Raw genomic sequence first — 11,664 nt, 5'->3', positions numbered from 1 at the left:
AATGTGATCATTCAAGCAAATCACAACAAACTATTTAATAAATTAATCCTTTCTTGACACCTAAGTGGACTATGCAAACATAAATGTCTTCTACTTTTACTTAAATATGGATTCCACTTGGTTGTTGACCAAGATATCTGAATGGATCAATCACACATGCAAAACATCCTTTATATAAGAGGGAAATCAAATAAATCTCTCCTTCAACACAATGTAGAAGAGTTTCCATACACTAGAAATCATGCAATAAGTTGAAAAGTTAGGAGGAGAAATTAGGTTTTATCGAGGCAAGTAATAAGATTTAGATGCTTAAAACTTTTAAATGAATCAAAATTTAGTAAAGTTTGAAAATTAAATTTTTATAAATTAAAAGTATTATTTAAAAAATAAATATGCCTAAACAACCAATTAAATTTAACTAAAAAATTAAAATTATAAAAATTCACAAATAACGATTTATCCTATGTTTGAAGACACCTTGGATTTGGAGTTGTATTAGATTTAGATATGATAATGTATAAAAATTGTATTGAAATTTGTCTAAATCCATTCAAGTTCAAATTTAAGGCCTAAAATTCATGCTTCCAAACATTATCTTAGAGTTTGGAGATTCCTCGGCCCTTAATATTCTATGTTATTTACATAAACTATAACCTACAAGGTATAGATTTGATACAAAATCATACATAAGAGAAGCCTTAAGTTATAAAGTCCATGAGAATTGGAACCTATTCCACAACTGAGGTAGAAGCAAATAGTGTTGCAATCAAATCAAGTCGAGCCAAACTTCAGCATATTCAGGCTTGACTCATCTAATAAACAAGTCTTGAAAATTGAGCCCGAGTGAGACTCATTAACTAAATGACTCGAGCTTAGTCTTATTCATGTTTGACTCATTTATTCGTTGAGTTTAAAACAAGCCTAAACGAGTCAATACTAATTTAATTAAAATTGTAATTATATATTAATGAATTTTAAAACTAAATCTAAAATTGCTTATTGAGATATAAAATTAATATTTTAATTTGTGTTTTACTATCTTATGTTAATAATTATTTTTAAAAGATAAAAAATAATGTGAGTAGTGATGATTAAAGCGAAATTATTTTTACTTATGTATGTGTGTGTGTTTGTGTAAAATAATGTAAGTTTAAAATAAATTCCAAATCAAATATATAAGCTAATGAGTCTCTTAATAACCAAATGAAGAAATATATTTTTTTTCATACATTCTAAAAAGCTAATGAATTTACTTCATTAGTTAACTCCTAAACCTCTTAAACAATCCTATAATTTGAGTTTTTCAAACAATTTAAATAGTAAGTCAAACAAGCTGGCTCGCGAATTTAGCAAGTCAAGTAATGTCTAACTCGAACTTGACTCATTTAGTTTTCAAGTTCAAAATCTAAACTTGAGTTTAATTATTTTATCATAATGAATGAGTTATTATTGAGTTTGAAAAGTATGGTGTACTCCCAAGAGGGAGGATGAATTGGATTTTTAAAATTTCTTTATAAACTCTTTAAGTATAACCCTTTTTCAGCTTAAGTTAACTACAATCACACTTTCAAATCAACAACTGAATTCTTATCAACCAATTTATTTATAGTAATAAACAAAAGATGATGTTACTTATACAACATTTAGTGCTTCAATAGATAACAATTTCAGATCAGATTTTCCTTTTAATATATAGACAATATTAGTTTCAAAATTTTATTTTAAGAACTTTGCAATTTTGTTTTAATAGAATAGTTTATTTCACAAGATTAAACTTAGTTATGATACTCAGTAATTTAATATTTAAATCCAATACTTCAATACATAACCAAATTTCATAGTCAATTTTTCTTCTCAACAATAATAATAAGTTCAATGCATAGTCCCAATAAACCAATCTGAAGTGTTTTGTAAAATAGATGAAGTAATCACATAAGATTTCTATCAGATATGTATTAAACAAAGATTGATCTCAATTCCCATGTAATATAACTTCAATGAGATATTCAAATTCTTAAGATATGTCTCAGTTATATTTCAAGAACTTCAATATTCAAAATATTACCAATAAATTAATTCCTTGATTCAAATACCAATTAAGATTAGGATTTTGGTAAGCTCTCAATATCCAATCAACAACCAAACAAAATAGTTTTGTTGATATCAAATATGGATAAAAAAATTTGGTGACTCCCAATGTTTAGCAAGTGTTAAATAATCATACACGCAGCTTATATGCTTGCAGTAAATTAAAGAGAGTATGAAAAAGAGCTGAAGACTATATTTTTCATAAGGTTCAACCCGCGGCTTATGTCCTTGCCCCAAGCAAACCGTTGTGAGGATTTTCCTTCCTAACTTTCTTACCAGGCAAAGTTACAACCTCTCCTTATCAAGTGGAGATCCCTCTCTAACAAGAATTTCCCTTCTTGTTAGCCAACGATTCAACAACCCTAAATCGTCAAATAAAAACAAATCTCTCTCTAACAAGAATACCCCATCTCGTTAGGCAACGATTCAACAATCCTGAATCGTCAAACAATAAGAGAAACAAGAAACAACTTGCATGCAAGTAAAACTCTCTACAAAAGCAGATTAGTACAATTTAAGAACAATATATTCAATCAACAATCAATATAGAAAGATGTAGCTCAGACGATTGTTATTAGAATTATGATTTAATTTTGAATTTCTCAGTAGAAAACAATCAGAAAAATCGTGGCTTTGTAAGCAATAGCACAACAATGCTTCAATAGAATTTCGGTAGTAATATTCTAGATTTTTAATTCGTATGTGCTTGCTAGTTGTGATTAATTCATGTGAATAACATGTATTTATAAAGTAATAAGATAATTTTTTGTGTTGCCCAAGTTACTTGGAGTATTTCCCAATTTTTTTGAAAGTTTGGGGGTCAAACAATCAAATTTGGAAACTTTCCCTTTTTGTTATAAATTTAGAATCACGAAAGTTAGTCTACTGAAATATTGGGGTTAGTCACCTGTGCCTTTTAAGTACAACTTATTTTCAAACACAGAATGAGGTTAGTCGCCTGATCCTGAGAGGTCAGTCGCCTGATTCTATTCGGTCTGTTTAATTTTCATCAGCATAAAGTGTCAGTCGCCTGATCGTGTAAAACATATGCCTTTAAAAACTTTGTTTCAAAAACTCTTTTTAGATTTTATACTTGTCATATTGATTTGAGACTTTTGAAAATATTTCCGAGATTTTCAAACATAAGTCTCTAAGTCAGAATTAATTCTTAAGAATTTTATGCATCAATATTGAATTGTCTGAAGTACTTACATGAGACTTTTTAAGGATTATGACTTTCTAATCACTAAGTCTTCATGTATTTGTTTTACTTTCAATGTCTTTATGTATTTGCTTTAACTTCCTTCATAGTTCATTGACTTAGTACATACTTCATCAAGTTCTTTTAACTTTAAGTACAAGCTTTAAATAGACTTTTTAAGCATTTGATCTCGATCTTTTATTAACACACTCTAGTCCTAAAATTTCACTTAACCAAATATGTTAAATCCGCTTGATTTGTTATCATTAAAATAAGATTTTAAATTTTATGAGACCAATAGAGTCAAACACTAAACAACTTAAGAATGACCAACTCATTTGTAGTCTTAGCAGCAAATGCTATTAAAACTCACCAAAACACACACAAAAATTTGTTATTAAAAATACAAGTAAATATTTAAAAATGTTAACCAATAAATTATACTTTTAATATTTTAAAAAAATTACAAATTAGAAGATAATTATATTATTTTTAATTTTTATTATTGATAATAAAACAATAATGACATAAAATTTTGATAGTTTATAAAAGAAAATGTAATGCCATCTTAAAGTAAATAATTTTATAAAATTTATACAGATTAATGATATAGAATAAAAAAAATACCATTATAAAATTTACTTCATTGATTAAGTCTTAAGCCTATTAAACAATCCAAATATTTGAGTTTTTTAAACAATTTAAGTTGCAAGCCATTGAATGAGCTCGTTAGCGAGCTTAACAAGTAAAGTATTGTCTAGTTCAAACTTTACTCGTTTAGTTTTCAAACTCAAAATCTAAACTTTAAGTTGACTCATATATTTTAATGAACAAATTCAAACGAGCTATTATTGAGTCAAGTATCAAGTAGCTCGCAAACTGCTAACCTGTTCGTAGCCCTATGAATAAGTGCTTTTAAATCTCACTAAAAAAATACACAACAATTTTTAATTAAAAATACAAGTAGATATTTAAAAATATTAACTAATAAATTTCACATTTACTACATTTTAAAAATATTTTTAAAAATACTTACATTTGAGAAGATTCTTATGTTATTTTAAATTTCTAATAATAATAATAATAAAAATAATGACATACAAATATGATAATTTACAAAAGAAAACGTAATGCCATTGTAAAGTAAATAATAATATAAATATTTTTTACTCATTAATGATATGGAAAAGAACAAAAAGAATACTATTATAAAATAACTCAAAACACATTTTTTTTCACTATTAGTTCTACAAATTTTTATTGTATTCCATTTTTTTTCTATTAATAAAATTTCGCATAAATTAAAAGATTTTATTTAATGATGCAAAGGCAGTGGCGTGGATGCAGCACAAAGCCCTAATGGAAAACCCTAAAGCGTCTGGTTCTGGTGCCTATATAATGAAAAGCCTAAGCCTTAGAACCGCACCAGGCGGCGAGACAAGCCCTAACATTTCATCTCTCTGTCTTCTCCCCTCTGTCTGCTTCTTCTCCGCTCTTGCTTGATGAACAATTTTGTTCTTTATTTAGGTGGGATATTGTTCGTATTTTGTTGTAGATGTTTAATTTTCGATTCATCTTTTGCATTAGGGAAGATTTGTCATCCGGACTTTGACAATTTCTTGTTTTGTTTTGTTTTTTAGAATATGATTTTGATTTTTCTGCTGTTTTATGTACGTCTGCTTATTTTCGCTTCGATTCTGAGCTGATATGAAGTTCTATGTAAATCTGTGAACAATCGAAGTCATAGCCGTGTCTTTGCTGTCGATAAACATCATAAAGAAGTGGCCCCAGTTTGATCGTAAGGCCTCTATTAAGGTGTAATTGATAATGCTACTGATTATTCTCCTTCATTTTCATAGTTCCTCATGTTGAATGCTGCATTTTTGACGGTCTTGCTGGATTCACAAGGGAAATGATGATAGTATTTGTCGCCCCAGTCTTATTCGCATTTACTGATGCGAGATGGTGACTGACATTATATCTGATTCCATTCATGGATGAAAATTTTTTTATTCAATATTATTACTAACCCGCATTTGTGTTTTTTTTTTTTTTGAAGTTTTTTTCTCAAGAATTTGATCTTTGGATATGCAAAAAGGCGTGATGATACGTACCCATCGATTCTGTATTTGAATGATGAATATTAACATGCACTACCATCTGATCTCTATTGCACATCCATATACTAACCATCCCTTATTTTTAGTTTAATGCATTTTCTCCAATTTATAATTTTTGGAACACAACGTCTTATACTCAGTAGTATGATTCTGCAATCTATGATGAAAATTATCCATTGCTCCTGATTTGAAAGTGATTATTATACCAATATCACCATCTTTCGGCTGAGATTTGCAGATATACATAAATTTATTCTCTCTTTTATTTTCCTGTTTAGAATTTGAACTTGTTTGCCCATGGTATCTGACACCCATGCTATTTTCTATGGATGGGTGTTTCGTTTTTAAGGGCATAGATTGAAAGTGTGAACAGGCCTTGCGACACAGCTTGCTCAATTTTTTTAATGGGCTTCCTGTTACTTTAATCCTGCTTACATTTGTCCATCATCCCATCATATTTTAAATTCTTTTAAATATATTCATTATCGATTTAATGGCATCAAATTTTTAAAGTTTATTATATAAAATTGCAACTTTAAGCGCCGAGCCTAGTAAATTTTGGTTGATGTATTAGGCCATATCCATATTCCAAAGTATCTTCAAGCACTTTATTTTTCTTTATTTCTCTGCTTGGAAATATGGGTTTGACGTTTTGGATTTAGATATGTATTAATTTGAATAAGTTTTTATATAATTTTGTATTACATCTTATGCAATATTTCAAATTCAAGGTGACTCGACCGAGTTGCCTCCACCATCCATATTATGTTTATGAATCAAATTTTTTTGCTGCCAAATCTATCATAAGCCAAAAGGGTATTTATTTCTGATTCAATTTTGCTATGACTTGACAAAAATTAGTCGTGCACAATGGTGAAGTGCTGGAGTTGATGGTGCAGAGGAAGTGTGAAAAGCTACCCTTGTTGGAATTGAATAGATTCTTCATTGTTCATTGTATATATTGGTACCAAATCTCATGCTTTTATTTCATTTGGGTTTGTGCCTGTTGCAGAGCTTGCCATGTTGCGCACAGCCGGGGAGGATCAATGAGCTTGTTCAAATTCTTTTTAAATTTTTTTGTCCATATTCTGAAACATGCAAGGTACCCCTCATTAGATAGGGGATTTTTTTCGTTTCTTTTTTTAAATTACTTCTTATTAATGAATTTATTCATCTTATTTACTTCTTCGATTGTGGTATGTTCATTATCATTTTAATTTTAGTTTTTTTCTCTATAATAATATTTTGTTAAAATTATAAATTGTATTATTTAAGTTGTGTTATTCATATAATATTTTTAGTTACTATTGTTTCAAGGATAAAGAGTAATTGTTCAATAAAATTAATTGAAGTCTTTAAGGGTTGTCACCGTCAAATTATGGAAATAATAACTAAGGATAAGTGTTGAAAAGTAATAAAATTAAATTGAAAATCAGCTAGGGCAAAGTAATTATTAAAAAATGTTTAAAAGAAGATAAAATTAATTGAGGCCTTAAGGGTTTTCGTTGTCATTGTCATTTAGCTAAGTGATGAAATGCTCCATTCGTAAATGAAATAATTATTAAAAAAATAAAATTAATTTGATAAACTAAATTAAGGAGCTTGGCATAAGTAATAGAGCCAAAGATGCCTAATTTTTGAGCGATTGTCAAAAAGATATTAACCTTTTCTTATATTATGCACAAAGACAAGTTTTTTGATGAGAAATTTGTGTTTATTCTTGATAAATTTTAGGTGGGATTTGCAATATTTTTGAAATTTTTGAGGAGGTTTATATCATTTTTCATAAACCTTTGCGCAGAATTTTTGGAATATTAGGGAATGTGTGTTTTTTTCAAATTTTATGAGAAAGAGTGTCTTTTTTGTTTGTAAAATATGAATATTATGAATGTTAAATGGATTAAGAAAACTCAAATATCTATTAGTTAGTTAATCTTAAATTTAAACAATTTATTAATTCTTCCTAATTTGATTTAAGTTATTATTTTATTAAATATAATATTCAAACAAAAAATGAACAATTCGACCAACTAGTTGATTTGGACTGATTTTAAAACTATATGAAATTTTTTAAAGATATATTTAATCATTTAATTTGCTTTAAATGTATATAACCAATATTTTAGAACAATATAATTATCTAAGCCTTTTTTTTTGAATTATTAATATTTTTAAGTAGTGGACTTAATTCACCTATTTTTTCAACTTAATTTGTTAAATTAATGTCATTTTCATATTTTATCTTATTAAAATTAAATAAAAGGGTAAATCAATGGAAAGTTTGTTGTGAACCACTCATTTTTTGAAATGACTAATTTACACAGGGAGAAGAACATAGTGTAGCATTTTGGGAGAAAAATTGTCGATGTTTTTTGATATTTTTCTGAAATCATCGACGGTTTTGTCGAAATCTCAGACATCTTCAGAAACATGCTCTTGGTATCTCAAATCGTGGACAGTTTTAGGAAATCTCAGAAAATTGTCGACGGTTTTGTTTCTGGGCTACGAGATAGAAATTCAAAATTTGAATTTGAACGTTAAGTTAGTTGGTTTTTGGGTAGGAAGCCTTTGAAGGAAAGTCTATTTATTCTTGTTTGAGTGTATTGTGAGATAAGAGATCATTTTGAGAAGTGTATTATGTATTATACAATTTCTTAGTGAAATTGTTGTGCCGATTGCTTTCGTGGATATAGGCATTGTTGAATCACATAAATTCTCGTGTTCTTGTTGTTTTTGATATATTGCTTCCGTGGATGTAGCATTGTTTACATAAATTCTGGTGTTGTTCTTGTTTTTCATACACTGGTTGTGTTTGATTGCTTGTTGCATTTTACTTATTCCGCTGTACTTCCTATATCTGATCATTTTACAACAAATTGGTACCAGAGTGATTTCATGACATTGAGATCATCTTTTGTAAGATTTGACATTGTCAAATTCAATGGAATTGAAAATTTCAGTTTATGGTAGAGGAGACTTAAGGACATACATGTGCAACAAGGAATGGGAAATGCTGTACTTGGCGTTCAGTTAGATGGAATGGATGAAGCAACATGGGAAATATTACAAGCAAAGGCTGCTTCTATAATATGCTTGTATTTGACCGACGAAGTGCTCTATCGTGTGGAGGAAGATTCTCCAGTGGCTATATGGCGAAAGTTAGAAAGCCGATGCATGTTGGAATTGGTGTAATCTCAAGAGCGGAGGTAAATTGAGTTTTAAATATTTTGGCTAAACTAAACATTTACGTCGATTCACCACATATCATATTCCATTCATAATACAAATGTATATGTAAAATAATTAAACTGTGAGTGCATACATACGTATGTGCAGTATATCTCATTTAATTTAAATATGTGTATTCAAATAATTGTAATACTAAATAAACAAGCATACACATAGAAATATATGTGCGGGATTTAAATGAAATAGAGAGAGAAAGAGTGACGCACGATATTTGTTATCGAGGTTTGGCCAAATCAGCCTACGTCCCCGCCTTAGGCATACTTCCAAAGGATTACACTAAACTTGCTTATTCAAACAGGCAGAGCAGAAGCCGTTACAACTTCTCCTTATGGGGTGAGGTAAACCCTATTTCAATTATAAGGTTAAACCCAACTTGTCTCACTTATGGGGCTGAGATTATTTAGTTCAATTTTCAGGCTGAATCCAACTGATCTCACTTACGGGGCTGAGACTTCTCAGTTCAATTAATGGGATGAACCTAATTGGTTTCAATAAAAATATTTTTGTACATAATAAAATGCTTCTAAATACAAATAAAAATGTACAACATTATGCTCAATACATGCACTTTCTTACAAAACTTTGTATGCAAGAAACTAATAGGCATTAAGCTCTTACTGATTTTTCTTAAGAGTGAGGCTTAAGCTCTCCCTGTATATTTGTATGCACGCATACTTGTAATAAAGTTCAAGGATGATAGTCATTTAAGAGCAATTACCAAACATTCATCATTTCAAAGGATTTCAGTATGTAACAAACATTGAACATTAAGCACACAGCATGACATATTGCATTTCAATTTAAATACATAGTAGCCAATCAAAGCTATACTCAAGGGTAATGCAATAGGGGTTCAAAGAGGACGACACAACTCAAAACACGATGAGTGTGTGTAAAATGAAAAACCTCCCCTAAGTCATGCAATTTTCCAAGTTTATAGACCATCATAAAATATAGTATGTGCAATTAGAAAGATGATGCTTTACCATTTGGGTCTTGAGTTTTCGTGTAGTCCAAAGAATTGGATCAAATGGTGTCCATGAACTAGTCCCTCATAGGATGATAGATTGTGTACATGTTGATTTATATAACGGTTTGGATTTGACATGTACTTTCTTATATAGTAATTGTGCATGTGTTTTTAACTATGAATGAAAATAAATATTTATTTATCATTCACTTATTCCTTCAAAAACGTTTAGCATGCATTAACCAATTTTCTTGATACATGGTTCATTTTTGGAAAAATTCTACCGAAATTTCTATAGCATTTCATATGTAAATTGGATTTTTTCCCATTTTTTCATGTATCCGAAACATGATAGATTCAAGCAAGCAGTTTAAAATAATCTGCATCAAGCAGATACCATTTAGTTAAAGGCATGCGAGAACCTATATCCACTACCAGCATGCATTCACATCACTGCATTAGTCATGTAGGTGGCATTTGGTACAAGCTTGCAAATCAGTAGACAATCAATATTGAATATCCATTAAATAATATAATCATTTTGCAAACAATGGACAGTTGCATTTAGTTCAAACAATGGATCATGCTAAAATTTCAATCATTCATCCGATGATATAAACATTAGGCAAAGATGAATATTTAACATTTAGCGCAAACAAATCATCCAATAAAACATTTCCAAAATTAAGCATATTGCAATAAAGAGCTTATTGGATGAAATTTTAAATTTTTTGCTCCCCCTTAATTATGCAACCAAAGAATCATATATTTAATTTGCATTATTTGAACTGATATTTTCCAATAAGGGGATGAGCTTATGAATTCCTTAATTTTAATTTTTATTGTTAGAAAATAATTTATTATTTAAGCTCAATGATAAGTTTAGGATTTTACATTATATACTGTAAGTTAAATTTCCTAAAAACTCAATACAATGTGATGGACAAATTTTGCTGTATTTAAGATTTTTACATTATATATATATATATATATATATATATATATATATATATAGCATTTAAGAATATAATGATGATAAATTCAATTTGTCCATTCAAAAGGGATAGCCAATATTATCATATGTTATCCAATCATAATGATATGTATATTTTAAGCTTAAATTAGATATATCAATAAGACTCCCGTATGGGCTAGAATCTCCTAGGGTTCTCAAAATAACAATAGTGTTTTCTAAAATTTTAAACTCTTAAACACCAAACACCATTTAATCATTTAAAGTATTTTAACCCTATATATATCCAAAAATCTTATGGGTAAAAAAAATTATTTCTAAGTGCACCTCATAAGATGGTATGATAAAATACATCATGATATATACAAAAATAACACAAGATATATCATACAAATCATGACATAAATTCAACGCTAGATTCAACATATGATTTATAAATAAGATTGATACAAGATATAACACATGAATCAATATATGAATTAGCTACAAGGTAGAAGAAGGAAGATATACCATATCAGTTTACTCCTTCACAATCGTTAGAGCTCAGGGTGGCATTCCTCTCTCTTTTGTTTTTTCCAAAATTCTTAATGTTCCCAAATCTCCTTAGTACTAGTACTAAACATGATCTTATAAAAATCATTAGTAATTAAGGCACAATATGAAATATGCATGACACTCATATGATATGCATTAAGTTCAAGTCATGTACTTTCAAATCATTTTCATGTTTGGGAACTATGCATTAAAAATTATTTTCAATGGGATATGAAATACTTTGACAAACACTTTCCAAATCCTCCGAACATTTGATTTTAAAAAAGTGTTTTCAAATTTCAAATTATAAAATCTACACAATAAAACCAGGGAAGGATTTACAAAGACTTGACCCTCAGAACAGGGATACACAGAATTATGAGCAGTTGTAATCTTTATGCAAATAGCGGTTAACCTTATTGCAACCAAGCTCTGATACCAATTGTTGGAATTGGTGTGATCCCAAGAGTGGAGTGAATTAGGTTTTAAAATATTTTGACTAAATTAAACATTTATGTTGATTCACCAC

General features: G+C 28.9%; 1 long non-coding RNA gene and 4 other non-coding genes across 5 annotated transcripts; all 5 read left to right on the top strand.

Annotated features, from left to right (window-relative positions):
• Positions 1-4,614: 4,614 nt before the first annotated feature.
• On the top strand, positions 4,615-6,591 carry LOC131144399 (uncharacterized). The gene is made up of 2 exons (XR_009133803.1): positions 4,615-4,816; positions 4,930-6,591. It is a non-coding gene; the product is annotated as an uncharacterized LOC131144399 (long non-coding RNA).
• Positions 5,198-5,277, top strand: LOC131145317 (small nucleolar RNA U31b). Its single transcript, XR_009134100.1, has one exon. It is a non-coding gene; the product is annotated as a small nucleolar RNA U31b (small nucleolar RNA).
• Positions 5,383-5,459, top strand: LOC131145303 (small nucleolar RNA Z195/SNORD33/SNORD32 family). Its single transcript, XR_009134086.1, has one exon. It is a non-coding gene; the product is annotated as a small nucleolar RNA Z195/SNORD33/SNORD32 family (small nucleolar RNA).
• On the top strand, positions 5,561-5,646 carry LOC131145305 (small nucleolar RNA Z196/R39/R59 family). The gene has a single exon (XR_009134088.1). It is a non-coding gene; the product is annotated as a small nucleolar RNA Z196/R39/R59 family (small nucleolar RNA).
• Positions 5,699-5,848, top strand: LOC131145313 (small nucleolar RNA F1/F2/snoR5a). Its single transcript, XR_009134096.1, has one exon. It is a non-coding gene; the product is annotated as a small nucleolar RNA F1/F2/snoR5a (small nucleolar RNA).
• Positions 6,592-11,664: the final 5,073 nt, after the last annotated feature.

This window comes from Malania oleifera, chromosome 12 (genome assembly GCF_029873635.1).
Source record: "Malania oleifera isolate guangnan ecotype guangnan chromosome 12, ASM2987363v1, whole genome shotgun sequence".
Classification (NCBI taxonomy): Eukaryota; Viridiplantae; Streptophyta; class Magnoliopsida; order Santalales; family Ximeniaceae; genus Malania; species Malania oleifera.
This window is presented reverse-complemented; position numbering and strand designations above follow the sequence as displayed.